General features: G+C 39.9%; 1 long non-coding RNA gene across 1 annotated transcript in view; it reads left to right on the top strand.

The window, feature by feature from the left end:
- The first annotated feature begins 10,447 nt into the window (after window positions 1-10,447).
- Window positions 10,448-23,871, top strand: part of LOC133552767 (uncharacterized) — a 74,908-nt gene continuing 61,484 nt past the window's right edge. The window contains exon 1 of the long non-coding RNA XR_009806766.1: window positions 10,448-10,602. This is a non-coding gene — a long non-coding RNA (uncharacterized LOC133552767). The remainder of the gene's footprint in view (window positions 10,603-23,871) is intronic.

The raw sequence follows: 23,871 nt of genomic DNA, 5'->3' as shown, positions 1-23,871 counted from the left end.
CCAAGTTTAAAAAAACAAAACTTTTTTTTTTTTTTAATCTGTCCTTTCCAATCCATTTTCTACCGCTTGTTACTCTCGGTGTCTCCTAGCCGCTCAGGCAAATCATATTGTCTAAAAATGCATTTTCCCATCAATAACGTGCGGCAAGCGCGCCCTCTTTCAGTCAATGAGTCTGCGAAGAATATCTATATATCTATAAATAGATGGGTGGATATATATATATATATATATATATATATATATATATATATATATATATCCACCCACCCATCCATCCATTTTCTTCCGCTTATCCAAGGTCGGGTCGCGGGGGCAGCAGCCGAAGTACAGAAGCCTAGACTTCCCTTTCCCCAGCCACTTCTTACAGCTCTTCCCGGGGGATCCCGAGGCGTTCCCAGGCCAGCCGGGAGACATAGTCCCCCCCAACATGTCCTGGGTCTTTCCCGTGGCGTCCTACCGGTCGTACATGCCGGAAACACCTCCCTAGAGCCACCTCATCTGGCTCTTCTCCATATGGAGGAGCAGCGGCTTTAGTTTGAGTTCCTCCCGGATTGCAGAGCTTCTCACCCTATCTCTAAGGGAGAGCCCCGCCACCCGGCGGAGGAATCTAATTTCTGCCGCTTGTACCCATGATCTTATCCTTTTGGTCATAACCCAAAGCTCATGACCATAGGTAAGGATGGGAACGTAGATCGACCGGTGAATTGAGAGCTTTGCCTTCTGGCTCAGCTCCTTCTTCACCACAACGGACCATACCTTCACTCGTGAACAAGACTCCGAGGTACTTAAACTCCTCCACTTGGGGCAGGGTCTCCTCCCCAACTAGGAGTTGGCACTCCACCCTTTTCCAGGCGAGAACCATGGACTCTGACTTGGGGTTGCTGATTCTCATCCCAGTCGCTTGACACTCGGCTGCGAACCGATCCAGTGAAAGCTGAAGATCTTGGCCAGATGAAGCCATCATGACTACATCATCTGCAAAAAGCTGAGACCTAATCCTGCAGCCACCAAACCGGATCCCCTCAACGCCCTGACTGCGCCTAGAAATTCTGTCCATAAAAGTTTGTCACTGATTCTGTTCATAATTTTTATATATATATATATATATATATATATATATATATATACAGTATATATGTACAGTTGTGGTCTACAGTTTACATACACATTTAAAGAACATAATCAATATCATGGCTGTCTTGAGTTTCCAATAATTTCTACAACTCTTATTTTTTTTAGATAGAGTGACAGGAGCACATACTTGTTGGTCACAAAAAACATTGATGACGTTTGTTTTTTTTATGAATTTATAATGGGTCTACTGAAAATGTGACCAAATCTGCTGGGTCAAAAGTATACATACAGCAATGTTAATATTTGGTTACATGTCCTTTGGCAAGTTTCAGTGCAATAAGGCGCTTTTGGTAGCCATCCACAAGCTTTTTCACCACTCCTCTTGACAAAATTGGTGCAGTTCAGCTAAATGTGTTGGTTTTCTGACATGGACCTGAGGCTTCTTTTTTGGAACTACCTCAAGTTGAAAAATGTTCCCTAGAAGAATGTCAATTTTATTTGTCCACACGTTTAAGTTTGCACTTTGGGTAGGCCATTGTAAAACCTTAATTCTGGCATGATTTAGCCATTCCTTTACCACTTTTGACGTGTGTTTGGGGTCATTGTCCTGTTGGAATACCCAACTGCGCCCAAGACCCAACCTCCGGGCTGATGATTCTAGGTTGGCCTGAAGAATTTGGAGGTAATCCTCCTTTTTCATTGTCCCATTTATTATCTGAATATGAATTGATTAACATGGACCCTGACTTAAACAAGTTGAAAAACTTATTCAGGTGTTACCATTCAGTGGTCAATTTACGTAATATGTACTGTACTGTGCAATCTATTAATAAAAGTTTCAATCAATCAAAAATAAACTCTGTAAAGTACCAGCTCCATTGGTATTGTTCCATTTTTGTTTCATCTGACATCTCATGGACAAGGATAAAACCTTCTGGAAGAAAGTTCTGTGGTCAGATGAAACTAAAATTGAGCTGTTTGGTCACAATACTCAGCTATATGTTTGGAGGAGAAAAGGTGAGGCCTTTAATCCCCGGAACACCAACCCTACCGTCAAGCATGGTGGTAGTAGTATTATGCTCTGGGCCTGTTTTGCTGCCAATTGAACTGGTGCTTTACAGAAAGTAAATGGGACAGTGAAAAAGGAGGATTGCCTCCAAATTCTTCAGGAAAACCAAAAATTCTCAGCCCGGAGGTTGGATCTTGGGTGCAGTTGGGTGTTCCAACAGGACAATGACCCCAAACACACGTCAAAAGTGGTAAAGGAATGGCTAAATCTGGCTAGAATTAAGGTTTTAGAATGACCTTACCAAAGGGCTGACTTAAACATAAGGACAATGCTAAAGAAACAAGTCTATGTGAGAAAACCAACACATTTAGCTGAACAGCACCAATTTTGTCAAGAGGAGTGGTCAAAAATTCAACCAGAAGCTTGTGGATGGCTACCAAAAGTGCCTTATTGCTGTGAAACTTGCCAAAGGACATGTAACCAAATAGTGCTTGATTTACAACACCTGTGGCCGGGCCAAGTTAATAGGTCACCTGATACTAATCATTTGGATGGGTGGCCATTTACTTTTGGCAATATAGTGTACATACATACAGTTTATCCGACAAAACAGTGACGACAGTGAACAGTGCGCAGGTATATCCCACATTACACTCACCCCCGTATTGCACTCCCAATTACTGCATCCGATTATTACAGTAGTTTTCTGTTGCTAAGTCCTCTGATTGCCAGTTGGACAAAGGAAAATCTATACCTGTTGAGTGTTTATGTTGCTGTTCTGTACTGTTTATCGTTTGGCATCAACACAATTTCACTATGAAGAATGTGGTGTGGGCAGAGGTGGGTAGTAACGCGCTACATTTACTCCGTTACATCTACTTGAGTAACTTTTTGGATAAATTGTACTTCTAAGAGTAGTTTTAAAGCAACATACTTTTACTTTTACTTGAGTATATTTATAGAGAAGAAACGCTACTTTTACTCCGCTCTATTTATCTACATTCTGCGACAACGACTTTTTACTGTCAACTGAGTTTTGTTTTTTAATGATTTCTGCTGGTTGAGTGCTTCCGCATTTTTTCAATGAAAAAAAATGCGCCTTGGCTCAAAAAAAAAGTTGTAAAACACTGACGTAATATGTTAGGAATGGATGTAAGAGGGGAATTTTTGCCACGGCATTTTTGATGCTATGCAGGTGTACCTATGTAAAGACCGCAAGGAGTGTAGTCTTTGTATTTCTGTGATTTTCATCCACTTTGCATGTGTGGATGTGACTTTGTGTGCGTGTGTGTGTGTGTGTGTAACCTGCCAAACAGGAAGCAGCTGCACCAAGTCAGCTTTGCACCCGTGTTTCAGTGTGTGCTACTGCCAACTATGCACTACTATATGGCACGGGCTCCATTGTTTAAGATTTGTTCATCATCTCCCTCTCTATCCCCTTTGCTTTGGTTCTTAAAGCAGCTAACACCAGGAGAGAGTTAATTTAATCAGTGTTTTTTTTTTCATTTGCTCCACTTGCCCACTAACAATCCCTGCTGAGGATGTGAGGGCAATCCTATTTGCTTAATCACTGGAAAACAGGGAGTGACACTTCAACCCTGGCAGACTTTACCACTGTCCTGCAGTGAAGAGTGTGTATTCCACATTTTGTGACTTTGAAGATTTTTATCTAGAAAATTAACCCAAAAATACCTTGTTTTATTTATTAATTAAAAAAAATATAATCTTACAATAATTGAGAAACTGTACATGCTTTTCACACTGCAAAAACGGAAATTCAAGTAAGATTAAATATCTCAAATAAGGGTGATATTTGCCTATTTTCTGTCTGATACCATAATTCTTCTCACTAAGCAGATTTTATGTTAGAGTGTTTTACTTGTTTTAAGTGTTTTGGTCCTAAATGATCTCAGTAAGATATTACAGCTTGTAGCTGAGATTTGATGACCTATTTTGAGTAAAACATGCATGAAACTAGAATATCAACTGTTGCAAAGCTGTGTCATCAACACTCACAAGTATAAAACCACTTTTTTAAAGTAATATTTTTTTACTTCAAGCATGAAAAAAAAAATCATGATGCCGAGCGCATACATTATGTCAAAACAATGGCACTAGCATTTACTTAATGTAAGAGTATTTTTCAACATATTGAGAAAAAAATTGTCTATTTTTTTTTCCTACCAAGAAAAGTGCACTTGTTATTAGTGAGAATATACTTATTTTAAGGTATTTTTGGGTTAAATGGGGTTAGCTAATTTGACTTGTTTTGGAAAGTCTTGACAAGCCAAATTTTCTTGTTCTTTTAGCAGATAATTTTACTTAGTTTAAATAAAATACCCCCAATTTTTTTTCTTGTTTTTGAACGCTGACTTTTTGCAGTGCAGTGGTCATCAACAACTTGCATAGCATAGAATAAAATTGCAAAGCAAGGTTGGATATTTAAAAATTGGAAAAGATTGCGGTGAACATTTATCCTCAAATGTTGCAAACATATTTGGAGATGAGTAACTCTGTATGCAAGATTTAGATTTTTTAATTTTTAAATTTTTAAATTTTTTAATTTTTAATTTTTTTGGAAGCTTTTGCACAGTGGCCTAGTGGTTAGAGTGTCCGCCCTGAGATCGGTAGGTTGTGAGTTCAAACCCCGGCCGAGTCAAACCAAAGACTATAAAAACTGGACCCATTACCCCCCTGCTTGGCACTCAGCATCAAGTGTTGGAACTGGGAACTGGGGGTTGAATCACCAAAAATGATTCCCGGGCGTGGCACTGCTGCTGCCCACTGCTCCCCTCACCTCCCAGTGGGTGAACAAGGGGATGGGTCAAATGTAGCGGAGAAATTTCACCACACGTAGTGTGTGTGTGACTATCTTTGGTACTTTAACTTTAACTTAACTTTATTTTATTTTGTCATGCCACCACGGGAGGGTACTAGTGAGAGGAAAGTGGAAAAGTGTGATTAAAATCCTAAAACAGAAAATGGCTAATGTCCCTCCACAGTGAAGTGCTAATCCTCACCTCGATGGTGGCGAATAAACTATGTTGCCTACAAGTAGCACTGGAGGACGGCGAATATGGCTAAACACGCTACATCACACATCGTAAAAAGGATACAAGAGGCCATGCTAGATGGTAAGCTAAAGTTCTTGAATGTAAACAGAAGTTGGCGGATCAATACTAATGTCGACAGCATCGATACCAAGTTTAGTATCAGTACATGTATATTTAGTATTACACTGATTAGATCAATTTTGTCTTATTTCAACAAGTTTTATATTGTCGTTTTTGTGTCAAACTTGGATTTGGATTTGTTTTGATTCTTCCACGCAGAGGATGATTGGCACATGCCAGATGTGAATGTAAGTACATATTTGATTTATTTAAACACTATAATTCAAAACAGGAAAACAAAGGGCGCGCACAATGGCGGATGACAAACCTGACTATACTCAAACAAAAAACAGCACAATGGCATGACTATATACAAACAAACAAAAGATACTAACTGTGGCACAAAACAAACCAAAAACTTACGTGGTATAGACAATAAACAGTGTGGCAAGGCATGAAGGTGGATGAGGGTCAGGTAAAGTAGGTACGTGGTCATGAGGGTAGGTAAAATTCAAAGTTGCCAGGACGAGAACAGAAACAGAATGGCTAAAATAGTGACTATGATGATGATTAGTAACAGGTGTGAGGGCTGAGGACAGGGTGTGACTTGGAGGCAAGATGAAAATCAATGGTTTGGCATGGAGACGAAAACAAACCAGGAAGTGCAAAAACAGAACTGAATGTCCAAAAAACAAAACATAACATGACCAAACATAACAAAAACACAACATAATCCACAGGCATGACATTTTGTCATTGTATACAAACTAGATACAGAAGGGATTTAGGGGTAAACACCAAAAAGTTGAAATAAGACAGAATTGTGGGTTTTGCTTGTTTAGTTATTTTGCGCTTTTGACTTTATTTTGCTCAAAGTAATGTATGCAATAAAAGAGAATATATAAATAATGTAGATTCAGTATTTAATCGATAGGGCTGTGTATGATGGCCAATTCTCTAAATCGATTGGATTACGATTAATAAGGTTCTTAATAGGCTATTCGGAATTTGACTTGTTTTAATGGAATCTGCACTTAAATAACGAAAATGTCTGACCTTTGTGAGAAAATACAAATTTGCTTAATTTTTTTCTTTTCACCATAAACAACTTTGGGCAATTTCAGCTTGAACGGTAAGGGAAACAAAAATGGAGTTTTAAAATGCAAGTGAAAGTGTACTTGTATGAAACATTCTAGAGTATCACTACAGATTGTCATTGGTATTGTTTCTCTAAGTAATAATACTAAGTAATTATAACAGTAAATAAGTAAGATATTTTTTGGTGTGTAATGTTCTATATTTTCCATGGAACATATACAATTTTGGTGTTGTTTACTTGAGCCGTATTGCAGTCTACACGTATCTTTTATGAGTGACTGCCATCATGTTGCAGTTTAAACGTATCTCTTATGTGTGACTGCCATCTACTGGTCACACTTTTCATTTCACCATTTACCAAATAAAATAGCTTCGAGGTCGGTAAGCACAACCAAAATTAGTCCGTACATTGGGCGCATCAGGTTATAAGGCGCACTGTCGAGTTTTGAGAAAATGAAAGTATTTTAAGTGCGCCTTATACCCGGAAAAATACGGTATAAGGGAATGCACATTTTTTAAAATAAATATCTCCACGATGCCTTAACGGTTTTATTTACAATGTTTGGGACTTTTGCACATCCTAAATTACAAAAACAACAGGTACCAATAGGTAAGAAAAGTTAGTTTTGCATAATAGGTCCCCTTTAATACATAGCGGTTAGGTTTTTTGTTTTTTTTTACACATTTGTGGCTATAATTATGTTAAAAAATTGCCTACGCGGCTAAAATAAGTTACAGGAGGGCGACCTTGGAAGTGATTAAATCAATCTATTTTATTTGGTAAGGGAAAAAACGGTAACACTGTAGTATGGGGAACATATTCTAAGTAACAAAGTCTTGATTAAGAGTTATTTGGACACTGGGGTTACATATTGTCAGTAACAAAGACTTCATTTAGAGTTATTTGGTTAGGGTTAGGGTTAGTAATGGTGGTTCTATTATAAGGCATTAATAAGTACTTAATCATGACTTATTAAGAGCCAATATTTTACCGATTTGCATGTTAACAAGCAACTAATTAAGGGTGAATATGTTCCCCATACTAAAGTGTTACCGGAAAAACATAGTTTGAAATACTTTGCAAACAATTGAATCAAGCCAATTTCTTAAAGTTAAAGTTCAGTTAAAGTACCAATGATTGTCACACACACGCAGGGTGTGGTTAAATTTGTCCTCTGCATTTGACCCATCCCCTTGTTCACCCCCTTGGAGGGTGAGGGGAGCAGTGTGCAGCAGCGGTGCCGCGCCCGGGAATAATTTTTGGTGATTTAACCCCGAATTCCAAATCTTGATGAAGAGTGCTCAGCAGGGAGGTAATGGGTCCCAATTTTATAGCATACTTGCCAACTTTGAGACCTCCGAATTTGGAAGGTTATAGCTAGTTTATAGCCTGAATTCACTGAAATTCAAGTTAGTCTTTTATATATATGTATACATATATATACTTGAATTTCAGTGTTCATTTATTTAGACGTATACACACACATAACACTCCTCTTTACTCATTGTTGTATTTGAAATGCAATGCTTTGCTGCCAGTAGCACACTCTTTGAAGGAGCATAGGTATGGGCAGTATCTGTAAAATTAAATTTGTAGGTAAGTAGTGAGTTAAGGGTTGATTTGTCCATCCGTGTTCTATTCTCTGTCACTATGTTTTTTTTGGACATTACTACTATTTGTAATTTTGAAGCAATGCATGATGGGAATCCGGATGTTGTGTGTCAGTCTATTAACGTGCCGGCTGGAATAAACACACGCTGAGAAATACCTCCGTGCCTGCTTACTTTATTGGTTGTAGATAAACCTATGGATAAGGGAGACATATATAATAGTCTCCTTTTCAGGTGAGAGAGGACGCTAAAGGCAGTGCCTTTAAGGCACGCCCCCAATATTGTTGTCCGGGTGGAATCGGGAGAAATTCAAAAGAATGGTTGGCCGCGGAGATTTTCGGGTGGGACACTGAAATTCGAGAGTCTGCCGAGAAAATCGTGAGTGTTGGCATGTATGCTCTTCTCTCCTACGACTCGTCATTTAGGATGTCTGATGTTATTTCCGTTCCTGGTTTGATGACCCGACCTATCTTGCCTCTGATTGGCTTAATCTCAACCAATTGTGACTTAAACCATACAAAATCAGTTAAACATTGCATGAAGTTATATATCTCCTTCTTGTTGTATGTGCAGTTGTGCACTGAGCTCCAAAAGCCGTATATGTTATAGCGTGACTGGGCCGGCAAGCTGTTTATAAGGAGGAAAAGCGGAAATGACGACAGACTGTCCTCACTCAGGTCCGGCTGGAAATCGGGAGAATGGTTGTCCCGGGAGAGTTTTGTGAGAGGCACTGACATTCGGGAGTCTCCCGGAAAATTTAGGAGGGTTGGTAAGTATGTTTTATAGTCTTTGGTATGACTCAGCTGGGGTTTGAACTCATAACCTACCGATCTCAGGGCGGACACTCTAACCACTAGTCCAGTGGTTCTTCATCTGCGCATTCACCGAACCCTTATTTGTGAAAAGTTAAATGTTTTTTCTTTAAATTCAAGACAAAGTTATGTGTTTTTGGTAACACTTTAATATGGACTTAATTTTGAGGTTTTTGGACACTAGGGGAACATATTCTAAGTAACAAAGACTTAATTTGGAGTTATTTGGTTAGGGTTAGGGTTAGAGCAGTGGTTCTCAACCTTTTTTCAGTGATGCACCCCCTGTGAACATTTTTTTTAATTCAAGTACCCCCTAATCAGAGCAAAGCATTTTTTTGGTTTAAAAAAAGAGATAAAGAAGTAAAATACAGCACTATGTCATCAGTTTCTGATTTATTAAATTGTATAACAGTGCAAAATATTGCAAATTTTTTGTGGTCTTTCTTGAACTATTTGGAAAAAAGGATACAAAAATAACTAAAAACTTGTTGGAAAATAAACAAGTGATTCAATTATAAATAAAGATTTCTACACATAGAAGTAATCAACTTAAAGTGTCCTCCTTGGGGATTGTAATAGAGATCCATCTGGATTCATAAACTTAATTCTAAACATTTCTTCACAAAAAAACAAATCTTTAACATCAATATTTATGGAACATGTCTACAAAAAATCTAGCTGTCAACACTGAATATTGCATTGTTGCATTTCTTTTCAAAGTTTATGAACTTATATTCATATTTTGTTGAAATATTATTCAATAAATATTTATAAAGGATTTTTGAATTGTAGCTGTTTTTAGAATATTTTCAAAAAATCTCACGTACCCCTTGGCATACCTTCAAGAACCCCCAGGGGTACGCATACCCCCATTTGAGAACCACTGGGTTAGAGGGTTAGGGTTACAATGAGGCCATGCCGAATAAGGAATTAATAAGTTCTTAATAATGACTAGTTAAGAGCCAAGATGTTACTAATTTGCATGTTAATAGGCCACTAATTAATGGTGAATATGTCCCCCATACTAAAGTGTTACCATGTTTTTTTACTGATTCACAAAAGGAACCGTGCATGAACATCACCTTGTTCAAAGAACAAAATCGACACTAAATTCACACTAGACTGCATAAACTCACAAAAAAATGACACACCTGCAAATCAGTGTGACTACTGCTGTTTCCGTATCCGTAATACGCCGATAGGGAGAAGTTTTTATTGAGACGACGAGTCGGGTGTGTTTTGACCTCTGCGGAACCCCTGAGGCCGACTCACCGAACCCCTAGGGTTGGATCGAACCCAGGTTAAGAACCACTGCACTAGGCCAATGAGTAGGTTGCACCTTAGAGGTTGCAATGTGGAGATTGAATTTTCAATGTGGTAAAATCTTCTGTATAGAGTAAATTATTGTAACAACGGAAGTTCGGGGAAACAAAGAATGGGGTCAAGCCAACCACTACGTCCCCCTGGCAGATCCTTCTGGTCTACCCAGCAACTACCACAGCCTGAGCACAGTGTGTGCAGCTGACATGTAACACGTCAGAATGTTTGCCGGTCCTTTGTTTGCAGCGTTATTAAATAATCCTTCCCAGCACAGCGGCTCGCACTGTTCACATAGCAAGTGTGGGAGGTCACTTGTGAGTTTAGTATGCAAAACCCAGAGGCGGCACTCATTGACGTCTGACTCGTAACAAAAAAAAAAAAAAAAGGCCGACAAAGACGTACTCTGTTGCGTTTGTGGGCGTGTGTGAGAGTGGCTCTCGGCCGCGTATGCGTGCATGCGTGCGTTGGTTTGTAGGTGTTTACATGGCGTGATGACAGCCCGTTTACTCTCTTCCAACTCTCCCCTGCCGACTCCCTACCACCTTGTTCCCTCCTCCTTATTCAGGTAGGTGTGCGGCACGAGTCTATTTGAGGGCTGTGTTTGTGCGTGGTGTGCACTTTCAAGTCCCTCCGTCATTGTAAAATACAACCTTCTTTGTTGGCAAAGAGTCAGTGAATGCCTCTTCAAACACACGCTGGTTCGCCCCCAGGGCGTGTTTCCTTTTGATGCTACTCAACCATACACAGCCCGGCAGGTGTGTGGCGGCCGTCAGGTGTGTGTGTGAATGTGTCATCGGCCATATGGTCTCCTTTTAGTTCCTATTAACTACGGGCTCGCATGCACACGCACAGAGAAAGACTTTCACCCGAGCAACTGCAATATTTGGAAAACACACCAATGTGGGCGAATCAAAGGTTTTGGGAAGGCAGGCACCAATCGGGAGGCTCGGACTGAAAGCAGCTCGGCCAGTCAGAGCTGAGGACTCGAGCAGTCGGTTGGAGATAAGAGATGAACCAATCAAAACATGGGATTGGGTGGAATAGTTGTTTTTTCCAAAGTGGTTGCGCTGCCAAAGGTTCAATCCCCACCGTCTGCCATAGTAACATAGAGTAAGTGGTGGTAGTTGTTGTCCAGATACCAATATTTTGGTACTTTTTCGGTAATTTTCCAAATAAAGGGGACCACTGAAAATTGCATTTTTGGCTTTATTTCAAACAGAAGTGAATCGGGTGGAGATAAGAGATGAACCAATCAAAATATGGGATTGGGTGGAATAGTTTTTTCTTTTTTAAGTGATTGCGTTGCCAAAGGTTCAATCCCCACCGTCTGCCATAGTAACATAGAGTAAGTGGTGGTAGTTGTTGTCCAGATACCAATATTTTGGTACTTTTTCGGTAATTTTCTAAATAAAGGGGACCACAGAAAATTGCATTATTGGCTTTATTTTAAACGGAAGTGAATTGGGTGGAGATAAGAGATTAACCAATCAAAACATGAGATTGGGTGGAATAGTTGTTTTTTTCCAAGTGGTTGCGCTGCCAGAGGTTCAATCCCCACCATCTGCCATAGAAACATAGAGTAAGTGGTGGTATTTGTTGTCCCGATATCAATATTTTGGTACTTTTTCGGTACTTTTCCAAATAAAGGGGACCACTGAAAATTGCATTTTTGGCTTTATTTCAAACAGAAGTGAATCGGGTGGAGATAAGAGATGAACCAATCACAACATGGGATTGGGTGGAATAGTTTTTTCTTTTTTAAGTGATTGCGTTGCCAAAGGTTCAATCCCCACCGTCTGCCATAGTAACATAGAGTAAGTGGTGGTAGTTGTTGTCCAGATACCAATATTTTGGTACTTTTTCGGTAATTTTCTAAATAAAGGGGACCACAGAAAATTGCATTATTGGCTTTATTTCAAACGGAAGTGAATTGGGTGGAGATAAGAGATTAACCAATCAAAACATGAGATTGGGTGGAATAGTTGTTTTTTTCCAAGTGGTTGCGCTGCCAGAGGTTCAATCCCCACCATCTGCCATAGAAACATAGAGTAAGTGGTGGTATTTGTTGTCCCGATATCAATATTTTGGTACTTTTTCGGTACTTTTCCAAATAAAGGGGACCACTGAAAATTGCATTTTTGGCTTTATTTCAAACAGAAGTGAATCGGGTGGAGATAAGAGATGAACCAATCACAACATGGGATTGGGTGGAATAGTTTTTTCTTTTTTAAGTGATTGCGTTGCCAAAGGTTCAATCCCCACCGTCTGCCATACTAACATAGAGTAAGTGGTGGTAGTTTTTTCCAGATACCAATGTTTTGGTACTTTTTCGGTACTTTTCCAAATAAAGGGGACCACTGAAAATTGCATTTTTGGCTTTATTTCAAACAGAAGTGAATCGGGTGGAGATAAGAGATGAACCAATCACAACATGGGATTGGGTGGAATAGTTGTTTTTTCCAAGTGGTTGCGCTGCCAGAGGTTCAATCCCCACCATCTGCCATGGAGTAAGTGGTGGTATTTGTTGTCCCGATACCAATATTTTGGTACTTTTTCGGTACTTTTCCAAATAAAGGGGACCACAGAAAATTGCATTTTTGGCTTTATTTCAAACAGAAGTGAATCGGGTGGAGATAAGAGATGAACCAATCAAAAAATGAGATTGGGTGGAATAGTTGTTTTTTTCCAAGTGGTTGCGCTGCCAGAGGTTCAATCCCCACCATCTGCCATAGAAACATAGAGTAAGTGGTGGTATTTGTTGTCCCGATAGCAATAGTTTGGTACTTTTTCGGTACTTTTCCAAATAAAGGGGACCACTGAAAATTGCATTTTTGGCTTTATTTCAAACAGAAGTGAATCGGGTGGAGATAAGAGATGAACCAATCACAACATGGGATTGGGTGGAATAGTTTTTTCTTTTTTAAGTGATTGCGTTGCCAAAGGTTCAATCCCCACCGTCTGCCATAGTAACATAGAGTAAGTGGTGGTAGTTTTTTCCAGATACCAATGTTTTGGTACTTTTTCGGTACTTTTCCAAATAAAGGGGACCACTGAAAATGGCATTTTTGGCTTTATTTCAAACAGAAGTGAATCGGGTGGAGATAAGAGATGAACCAATCACAACATGGGATTGGGTGGAATAGTTGTTTTTTCCAAGTGGTTGCGCTGCCAGAGGTTCAATCCCCACCATCTGCCATAGAGTAAGTGGTGGTATTTGTTGTCCCGATACCAATATTTTGGTACTTTTTCGGTACTTTTCCAAATAAAGGGGACCACAGAAAATTGCATTTTTGGCTTTATTTCAAACAGAAGTGAATCGGGTGGAGATAAGAGATGAACCAATCAAAACATGGGATTGGGTGGAATAGTTGTTTTTTCCTAAGTGGTTGCGCTGCCAAAGGTTCAATCCCCACTGTCTGCCATAGTAACATAGAGTAAGTGGTGGTAGTTGTTGTCCAGATACCAATATTTTGGTACTTTTTCGGTAATTTTCTAAATAAAGGGGACCACTGAAAATTGCATTTTTGGCTTTATTATAAATGGAAGTGAATCGGGTGGAGATAAGAGATTAACCAATCAAAACATGAGATTGGGTGGAATAGTTGTTTTTTCCAAGTGGTTGCGCTGCCAGAGGTTCAATCCCCACCATCTGCCATAGAAACATAGAGTAAGTGGTGGTATTTGTTGTCCCGATATCAATATTTTGGTACTTTTTCGGTACTTTTCCAAATAAAGGGGACCACTGAAAATTGCATTTTTGGCTTTATTTCAAACAGAAGTGAATCGGGTGGAGATAAGAGATGAACCAATCACAACATGGGATTGGGTGGAATATTTTTTTCTTTTTCAAGTGATTGCGTTGCCAAAGGTTCAATCCCCACCGTCTTCCATACTAACATAGAGTAAGTGGTGGTAGTTGTTGTCCAGATACCAATATTTTGGTACTTTTTCGGTAATTTTCTAAATAAAGGGGACCACTGAAAATTGCATTATTGGCTTTATTATAAATGGAAGTGAATCAGGTGGAGATAAGAGATTAACCAATCAAAACATGAGATTGGGTGGAATAGTTGTTTTTTCCAAGTGGTTGCGCTGCCAGAGGTTCAACCCCCACCATCTGCCATAGAAACATAGAGTAAGTGGTGGTATTTGTTGTCCCGATACCAATATTTTGGTACTTGTTTGGTACTTTTCCAAATAAAGGGGACCACTGAAAATTGCATTTTTGGCTTTATTTTAAACAGAAGTGAATCGGTTGGAGATAAGAGATGAAACAATCACAACATGAGATGGGGTAGAATAATTATTTTTTATTAGGTGGTTGCGCTGCCAAAGGTTCAATCCCCACCGTCTGCCATAGTAACATGAGGGTAAGCGGTGGTAGTTGTTGTCCCGATATCAATAGTTTGGTACTTTTTCGGTACTTTTGTAAATAAAGGGGTCCACAGAAAATTGCATTTTTGGCTTTATTTCAAACAGAAGTGAATTGGTGGAAGATAAGAGATAAACCAATCACAACATGAGCTTGGGTAGAATAATTATTTTTTATTAGGTGGTTGCGCTGCCAAAGGTTCAATCCCCACCATCTGCCATAGTAACATGAGAGTAAGCGGTGGTAGTTTTTGTCCCGATAGCAATAGTTTGGTACTTTTTCGGTACTTTTGTAAATAAAGGGGACCACAGAAAATTGCATTTTTGGCTTTATTTCAAACAGAAGTGAATTGGTGGGAGATAAGAGATAAACCAATCACAACATGAGATCGGGTAGAATAATTGTTTTTTATTAGGTGGTTGCGCTGCCAAAGGTTCAATCCCCACCGTCTGCCATAGAAACATAAGAGTAAGTGGTGGTTTTTTGTTGTCCAGATACTGTACCAATATTGAACAATACAAAGTAATTTAAAGGTTGGAATCTGCGCTTAAGGATGATATACCAGTTATTATGTTCATCTAATTAGTTACTATGGTAATGTAAGTCACAGCAGCTCAGACAAGGCACCAAGCAGTGTGGGTGGGGAGCGTTTCCACAGACACGGAAAGAGTTTTTTACAACAAAGTTCTAAAACTTAGTGATGTATCAGATACATCAGATCGTAGGTGGGTTTATGTTCTACCCTTCATGTTCATATTTCACTGTTTGTTGCATTTATGTTGCGTTTCACTTGATTGTAAAATGTGTCGATCGAAAGGGGGTGTGACGTTCATATTTTGTCAATATTCAGTGTTTTATTCTTCATAGAAAATTTTAAAATTCCATTATATTTTTTTTAAGGCTGTCTGTCATAACGTTTTTAGCATTCAATCAGACATTATTGTGTGGTTTTGTATTAGGGTTCATGAAAATAAATATACCGGCACCCAGACACTTTTTTTTCTTTAAATGTGGCCCCTGAGTGGGGAGAATAGCTGTTTTTTCTCAAGTGGTTGCGCTTCCAAAGGTTCAATCCCCACCGTTTTCCATAGTAACATAGAGTAAGTGATGGTAGTTGTTGTCCCGATACCAATATTTTGGTACTTTTTCTGTACTTTTCTAAATAAAGGGGACCACAAAAAATTGCATTATTGACTTTATTTTAAACGGAAGTGAATCGGTTGGAGATAAGAGATGAACTAATCACAACATGAGATTGGGTGGAATAATTGTTTTTCCCTAAGTGGTTGCGCTGACAAAGGTTCAATCCCCACCGTCTGCAATCGTAACATACGAGTAAGTGGTGGTAGTTGTTGTCCCGATACCAATATTTTGTTACTTTTTCAGTACTTTTCTAAATAAAGGGGACCACAGAAAATTGCAATATTGGCTTTATTTTAAACGGAAGAAAATCGGTTGGAGATCAATCAATCAATCAATCAATGTTTACTTATATAGCCCTAAATCACTAGTGTCTCAAAGGGCTGCACAAACCACTACGACATCCTCGGGCAAGGAAAACTCACACCCAGTGGGACATCGGTGACAATAATGACCCAGTGGGACGTCGGTGACAATGATGACTATGAGAACATGATACTGTGATACTGATGATACTGATGACTATGAGAACATATGAGAACATGATACTGTGAAAGATCAATCCATAATGGATCCAACACAGTCGCGAGAGTCCAGTCCAAAGCGGATCCAACACAGCAGCGAGAGTCCCGTTCACAGCGGAGCCAGCAGGAAACCATCCCAAATAAAGGGGACCACTGAAAATTGCATTTTTGGCTTTATTTCAAACAGAAGTGAATCGGGTGGAGATAAGAGATGAACCAATCACAACATGGGATTGGGTGGAATATTTTTTTCTTTTTCAAGTGATTGCGTTGCCAAAGGTTCAATCCCCACCGTCTGCCATACTAACATAGAGTAAGTGGTGGTAGTTGTTGTCCAGATACCAATATTTTGGTACTTTTTCGGTAATTTTCTAAATAAAGGGGACCACTGAAAATTGCATTATTGGCTTTATTATAAATGGAAGTGAATCAGGTGGAGATAAGAGATTAACCAATCAAAACATGAGATTGGGTGGAATAGTTGTTTTTTCCAAGTGGTTGCACTGCCAGAGGTTCAACCCCCACCATTTCGGACTATAAGGCACACTTAAAATCCTTTAATTTTCTCAAAAATGGTTAGTGCGCCTAATGTACGGAATCATTTTGGTTGTGCTTACCAACCTCGAAGGAATTTTATTTGGTACACGATGTAATGATAAGTGACCAGTAAATGGTAGTCACACATAACAGATATGTGTAGACTGCAATATGTAAACTACACCAAAACTTCAAAGGTTCCATTGAAAATAAAGAACATTACACACGGCACTCAGAAATCTGTCAAAATGTTTTAGTATGACTTTGAAGCCGCACCGCTCGATAGATTGTGCCCATTACGGCTACCTTAGTCAGAGATACAAGTAATACCATGGTGGGTGTATAAGGACCGTAAAATGGCACCCATTAGCAAACATATTATCTGGCGTTTTGTATCACAATATTATGCCAAACCAACTTTTCTTACCTTCTGGTACCTGCTGATGTGTATTTGAAATCTGCATAAGTCCTGAAAATGCCATAGTCGATAAACTTCTTCTTTTTCACTATATTCTTGTTATAATAATAATAATATTATAATAATAGATTGTATTTGTGAAAAGGGCATGCTGTTACCATTCCTAATGTAATGTAGCGTAAAGTTCTCACTTATATCTCGCTATGGAAGAGCTAAAACATACCGGTCTAGTGAGTTTACATTATTCACCCAAGGAACTTTTAGTTATTAGAGAGTTCCGGTCGGACGGTTATTCACGGGACACATTTCTGGCGTTGTTGTTGCACTAGTGAGCCACGGATGAGGAGATGCTGCTCCGTTATTGATTTAAGTACAGTCTGAATGTCATTAAAACCGTTGGCGCCATCTTTTGACACTTCTTCACCCCCGTCCTTGCACGCTACACCGCTTTAACAAAGATGACGGGGAGAAGACGCTGCCGAAGGTGAGCCACGTAAATAAGACCGCCCGCAAAACGGGCGCATCCTGAAGCGACTGTCAGAAAGCGACTTGAAGATGATCTGTAAAACATTATCCATGCAACATTTTGACCAAAGAACCACCATTAGGAAGTGTTTTCCATTTAACCAAAAAAAAATAATAAAATGACTCCTTTATTGCGCTCTATAATCCGGTGCGCCTTTTGTTATGAAAAAAGACCTGACTAGACCCGTTCATCTGCAGTGCGCCTTATAATCTGGTAAATGAGTTCTCTCCCTGTTTGAAGCGAGAGACGAATAATCGCAAGGCTCAACATTTCTGATTGGTGAACAGATCTGTCACTCAAATGCCTCTGGTGGTTATGTTCACGCACTCATGAAAACCTTGAACTTGCATCCTTGTGTGTTTTTTTTTTTTTTTACTTGAAAGCATGTAACCGTAAGCCTAGAGCACCCACGGACAATGCCGAGCACCCAGGTGGGATCGATGGCAACTTTCATTCTTCAAATAATTTTTGAAAAATCAATGGTGTGGTTGTTGATTTAGTGGTGAGTTTGGTCCATTTTACATGATATAAACGTCTCAAAATCTATAATTGATAAAGCCTAACCAAGATTTCATTGTGCCTGATAATGAATTAATGACATAATCATCTTGATGAGTGAATGAAGTGCATACTTACTCAACAGCCATACATGTCACACTAAGGCTGGCAGTATGAACAATGCCAACACTGTCATAAACATGTGCCATATAGTGAAACCACACTAAACAACAAGGACAAACACATTTTTATAGAATATTTGCAACTCAACACAACATAAACACGACAGAACAAATTCCCAGAATTCCCTGCAGCACCAACTCTTCCGGAAGCTACAATACAAACAAACGCCATTGGTGATTCTACACTTTACGTCCACTGTAATGATACCACGTACAATAGAGTATCTAGTCAATACTAATATGATTACATCGATTTTTTTTAACATCACAAAATCGTTTTTTGTTTAAAAAAAATATCATATTATGTTTATAAATTTAGGAAATATGTCTCTGGACACATGAGGACTTTGAATATGACCAATGTATCATCTTGTAACGACTTGGTATCGGATTGATACCCACATTTGTGGTGTCATCCAAAACTAATGTATAGTATCAAACAAGAAAAGAATAAATGATTATTACATTTTAACAGAAGTGTAGATAGATCATGTTAAAAGAGAAAGTAAGCAGATATTAACAGTAAATGAACAAGTAGATTAATAATTAATTTTCTACCACTTCTTTTTAATAATTTTGACAAAAATATAGAATGGAAAATGACACAAAATGTTACCGCATATGTCAGCAGCTAAATTAGGAGCCGTTGTTTGTTTACTTACTACTAAAAGACAAGTTGTCTTGTATGTTCACTATTTTATTTAAGGACACAATTGTAATAAGAAACATACATTTAATGTATCATAAGATTTTTTTGGTTAAAACAAAGCCAATAATGACCTTTTTTGTGATCCTCTTTATTTAGAAGAGTACCGAAAAGTACAGAAAAGTACCAAAATACTTTTGGTACCGGTGCCAAAATATTGGTATTGAGACAACACTACTACAGCCACACCGAGCACCCACTGGCAGAAATGTAGATCGGCGCCTATGACCTCATGTGTAATTCCATCCATCCATTTTCTACCGCTTGTCCCTTTTGGGGTTTGCTGGGGGTGGTGGAGCCTATCTCAGCTGCATTCGGGCGGAAGGTGGCGTACACCCTGGACAAGTCACCACCTCATCACAGGGCCAACACAGATAGACAGACAACATTCACACTCACATTCGCACACTAGGGCCAATTTAGTGTTGCCAATCAACCTATCCCCAGGTGCATGTATTTGGAGGTGGGAGGAAGCCGGAGTACCCGGAGGGAACCCAGGCAGTCACGGGGAGAACATGCAAACGTCCCACAGAAAGATCCCGAGCCCGGGATTGAACTCAGGACCACTCAGGACCTTCGTATTGAGAGGCACATGCACTAACCCTTTGTTCCACCCTGCTGCCCTCAAGTGTAATCGGATTATATGAAATCAATCAATCAATCAATCAATCAATCAATCAATCCATTTTTATTTATATAGCCTTAAATCACAAGTGTCTCAAAGGGCTGCACAAACCACTACGACATCCTCGGAAGAACCCACACAAGGGCAAGGAAAACTCACACCCAGTGGGCAAGGAGAACTCCCACCCAGTGGGACGTCGGTGACAATGATGACTATGAGAACCTTGGGGAGGACCACATATGTGGGCAGTGGGCAGCCCCCCCCCCCCCCCCCCCCCCAACTAGGGCACCGAAAGCAATGGATGTCGAGCGGGTCTAATATGATACTGTGAAAGTTCAATCCATAGTGGATCCAACACAGCCGCGAGAGTTCAGTTTAAAGCGGATCCAAGACAGCAGCGAGAGTCCCGTCCACAGGAAACTATCCCAAGCGGAGTCTGATCAGCAGCGTAGAGATGTCCCCGGCCGATACACAGGCGAGTGGTCCATCCTGGGTCCCGACTCTGGACAGCCAGTACTACATCCATGGCCATCGGACCAAAAAGAAAAGAAGCGGCAGATCAACTGGTCTAAAAAGGAGGTCTATTAAAAGGTTCGAGTATACAAATGAGTTTTAAGGTGAGACTTAAATGCTTCTACTGAGGTGGCATCTCGAACTGTTACCGGGAGGGCATTCCAGAGTACTGGAGTCCGAACGGAAAACACTCTATAGCCCGCAGACTTCTTTTGGGCTTTAGGAATCACTAATAAGCCGGAGTCCTTTGAACGCAGATTTTTCTTGCCGGGACATATGGTACAATACAATCGGCAAGATAGGCTGGAGCTAGACCGTGTAGTATTTTATACATAAGTAGTAAAACCTTAAAGTCACATCTTAAGTGCACAGGAAGCCAGTGCAGGTGAGCCAGTATAGGTGTAATATGATCAAACTTTCTTGTTCTTCTCAAAAGTCTAATAATCACAATAAATAATTGTGATTATTATTATTATTTTTTTTGCCCAGCCCTACTTCACATGTTGCCAAAAGACACAGGAAAGACCTGTCAATCCCTGTGCTTCTTTGTCAGTGCCTTTCTTTGTCGGGGTAAACGTGTCAGTGTGCCGCCGCCAGGTCACAGATGCTGAACTCTCGGCCGGCACGGACAATAAAAGCAGAGAGGCGTGTCATCGGCACACGTGCTGCCAACTGTTGCCGGGGACACAAAGCCAACATAAAAAAAACACTTTGGTGACTGTGAAGCCCCGGCCAAGCCACAGACCACCGCCGCCAGTCTCCCCCCGGCCCCATACTGTGTAAACCACCCCCGCACCCCGACCACCTCCCTTTGACTGCGGCACACTCCAAAATCATGAGCCTCGCACACGCCCATATCCCGCACCCCATTGTCCCAAATGAATGAGTAGAGGGGCGTGAGTGTATGTGCAAGGAGGGCTTGAGTGCGTGAGGACAGCTGGCTCTGTGGCTCCATCAGTAGCAGCTGCCCCCGGCCCCGGGCCCTCGGGCTGGAACCGTGCAGATTAGAGGGTGGCAGGGGTGGGGTGTGTGTTGTTTTTTTTTTTTTTGCGTGTGTGTGGCCTCCGTGCACTTAATGCATGAAAGAATGCAAAAAAAAAATCTTCTTTGTCTTCACTATTGTTTGCTCCTTCCACAAGGACACGTTCACTTCTTAAATAGGCAAAAACAAAACAAAGGGATGGGGATGGAGACAGTGGGACGAAGACATGAAGAATTGTTGGTCCTCACTGGGTGCTGAGTTGGGGCCAGCTTTGGTGGCTTAGCGGCAGCTGTTCTTTCTACCCATTGGTTATTAAAGCCAAAAAAACAGGACAAGGACTGTAGTGAAGACTACAAGGGTCACTTCTTCTCTATCCACCCTTTATGGCTCGGGGATTTGTGCCAAAGGTGTTTAAAAGGGTGCCACACTTCCACTAATTTGTCTGCATTCACTTGCTAAAACACTTACACAATATATCGTATGAACAGTCGCGATCAAAAGTTGACAAACACTTGTGAGGGACATAATGTCGTGGCTGGAACAAAAATCGAGCTGTTTGGCCACAATACCCAGCTATATGTTGGGAGGAGAAAAGGTGAGGCCTTAAATCCCAGGAACACCTCACCTACTGTCAAGCATGGTGGTGGTAGTTATATGCTCTGGGCCTGTTTTGCTGCCAATTGAACTGGTGCTTTACAGAGAGTAAATGCGGCAATGAAAACTAGGATTACCTCCAAATTCTTCAAGACAACCTAAAATCATCAGCCCGGAAGTTGGGTTTTGGGCGTGGTTTGGGGGTCCAACAGGACAATGACCCCAACACACGTCAAGAGTGATAAAATAATGGCTAAATCAGGCTAGAATGAAGGTTTTAGAATGGCCTTCCCAAAGTCCTGACTTAAATGTGTGGACAATGCTGAAGAAACAAGTCCATAATCATTGTCCTGTTGAAAACCCAAATGCGCCCAACCTCCGAGCTGATGATTTTAGGTTGTCCTGAAGAATTTGGAGGTAATCCTCCTTTTTCATTGTCCCATTTAAAGCACCAGTTCCATTGGCAGCAAAAAAGGCCCAGAGCATAATACTACAACCACCATACTTGACGGTAGGAATGGTGTTCCTGGGATTGAAGGCCTCACCTTTTCTCTTCCAAACATATTGCTGGGTATTGTGGCCAAACAGCTAAATTTTTGTTTCATCTAACATCACATGGACAAAGATAAGACCTTCTGGAGCAAAGTTATGTGGTTAGATTTAGATGAACTGCATCAATTTTGTCAAGAGGAGTCGTCCAAAATTCAACCAGAAGCTTGTCAGAAGCTTTTGGATGGCTACTAAAAGTGCCTTATTGCAGTGAAACTTGCCAAAGGACTTGGAATCAGAGATAAACATTGCTGTATGTATACTTTTGACCCAGCAGATTTGGAGCCATAATAAATTCATAAAAGAACCAAATTTCATGAATGTTTTTTTGTGACCAACAAGTATGTGCTCCAATCACTCTATCACAAAGAAATAAGAGTTCTAGAAATTATTGGAAACTCAAGACAGTATGACATTTTTTTCTTTGCAAGTGTATACATATGTTGCTCCAAAAACCTGTGTGTAGCTTTCAGCCTTAATGGTGCCTTCACAGATGTGTAAGTTACCCATGCCTTGGACACTAATAAACTCCCATACCATCACAGATGCTGGCTATTGAAATTGCGCCTATAACAATCCGTATGATTCTTTTCCTCTTTGGTCCGGAGGACACGACGTCCACAGTTTCCAAAAACAATATGAAATGTGGACATGTCAGACCACAGAACACTTATTTGCTTTGCTTCAGTCGATCTTAAGTGAGCTCGCACCCAGCGAAGTCGACATAAGATCGGCGTATGTTTGACGTCTAATCGATGTATGTTTGACGTAAGATCGACCAGTACCAGTACCGGTACCAAAATGTATTTCGATACTTTTCTAAATAAAGAAGACCACAAAAAATTGCGTTATTGGCTTTATTTTAACAAAAAATCATATGGTACATTAAACATGTGTTTCTTATTGCAATTGTGTCCTTAAATAAAATAGTGAACATACGATAGAACTTTTTTTTAGTAATAAGTAAAGTAACATTGGCTCCTAATTTAGCTGTAATAATCACTTATTCTTCTGTTGCTTGGGGCTTTACTTTAGTTGTGGATGATACCACAAATTTGGGTATTGGTCCAATACCAAGTAGTTACAGGATCATACATTGGTCATATTCAAAAATCTCATGTGTCCAGCCACATATTTCCTGAGTTTATAAAACTGTTTTTTCATGACTGTATGGCTCCTGTAAGCGAGACAGTTAATGTTAGCTTGTGTATATATTTTGTCATATTATCTACTCGTGCTTATATACAAACCCTCAAACCAGTGACGTTGGCACGTTGTGTAAATCGTAAATAAAAACAAAACACAATGATTTGCAAATCCTATTCAACCTATATTTCATTGAATAGACTGCAAAGACAAGATTGTTTACATCCAAATTGAAAAACTGCATTATTTTTTGCAAACATCAGCTTATTTGGAATTTAATGCCTGCAACATGTTTCAAAAAAGCTGGCACAAGTGGCAAAAAAAGACTTAGAAAGTTGAGGAATGCTCTTCAAACACTTATTTGGGACATCCCACAGGTTAATTTGGAACAGGTGAGTGCCATGATTGTGTATAAAAGCAGCTCCCATGAAATGCTCAGGCGAGGGTCACCACTTTGTTAACAAATGAGTGAGCAAATAGTCGAAATGTTTAGGAACAACATTTGTCAACGAGCTTTTGCAA

The sequence above is a fragment of the Nerophis ophidion genome, linkage group LG01 (genome assembly GCF_033978795.1).
Source record: "Nerophis ophidion isolate RoL-2023_Sa linkage group LG01, RoL_Noph_v1.0, whole genome shotgun sequence".
NCBI lineage: Eukaryota > Metazoa > Chordata > Actinopteri > Syngnathiformes > Syngnathidae > Nerophis > Nerophis ophidion.
This window is presented reverse-complemented; position numbering and strand designations above follow the sequence as displayed.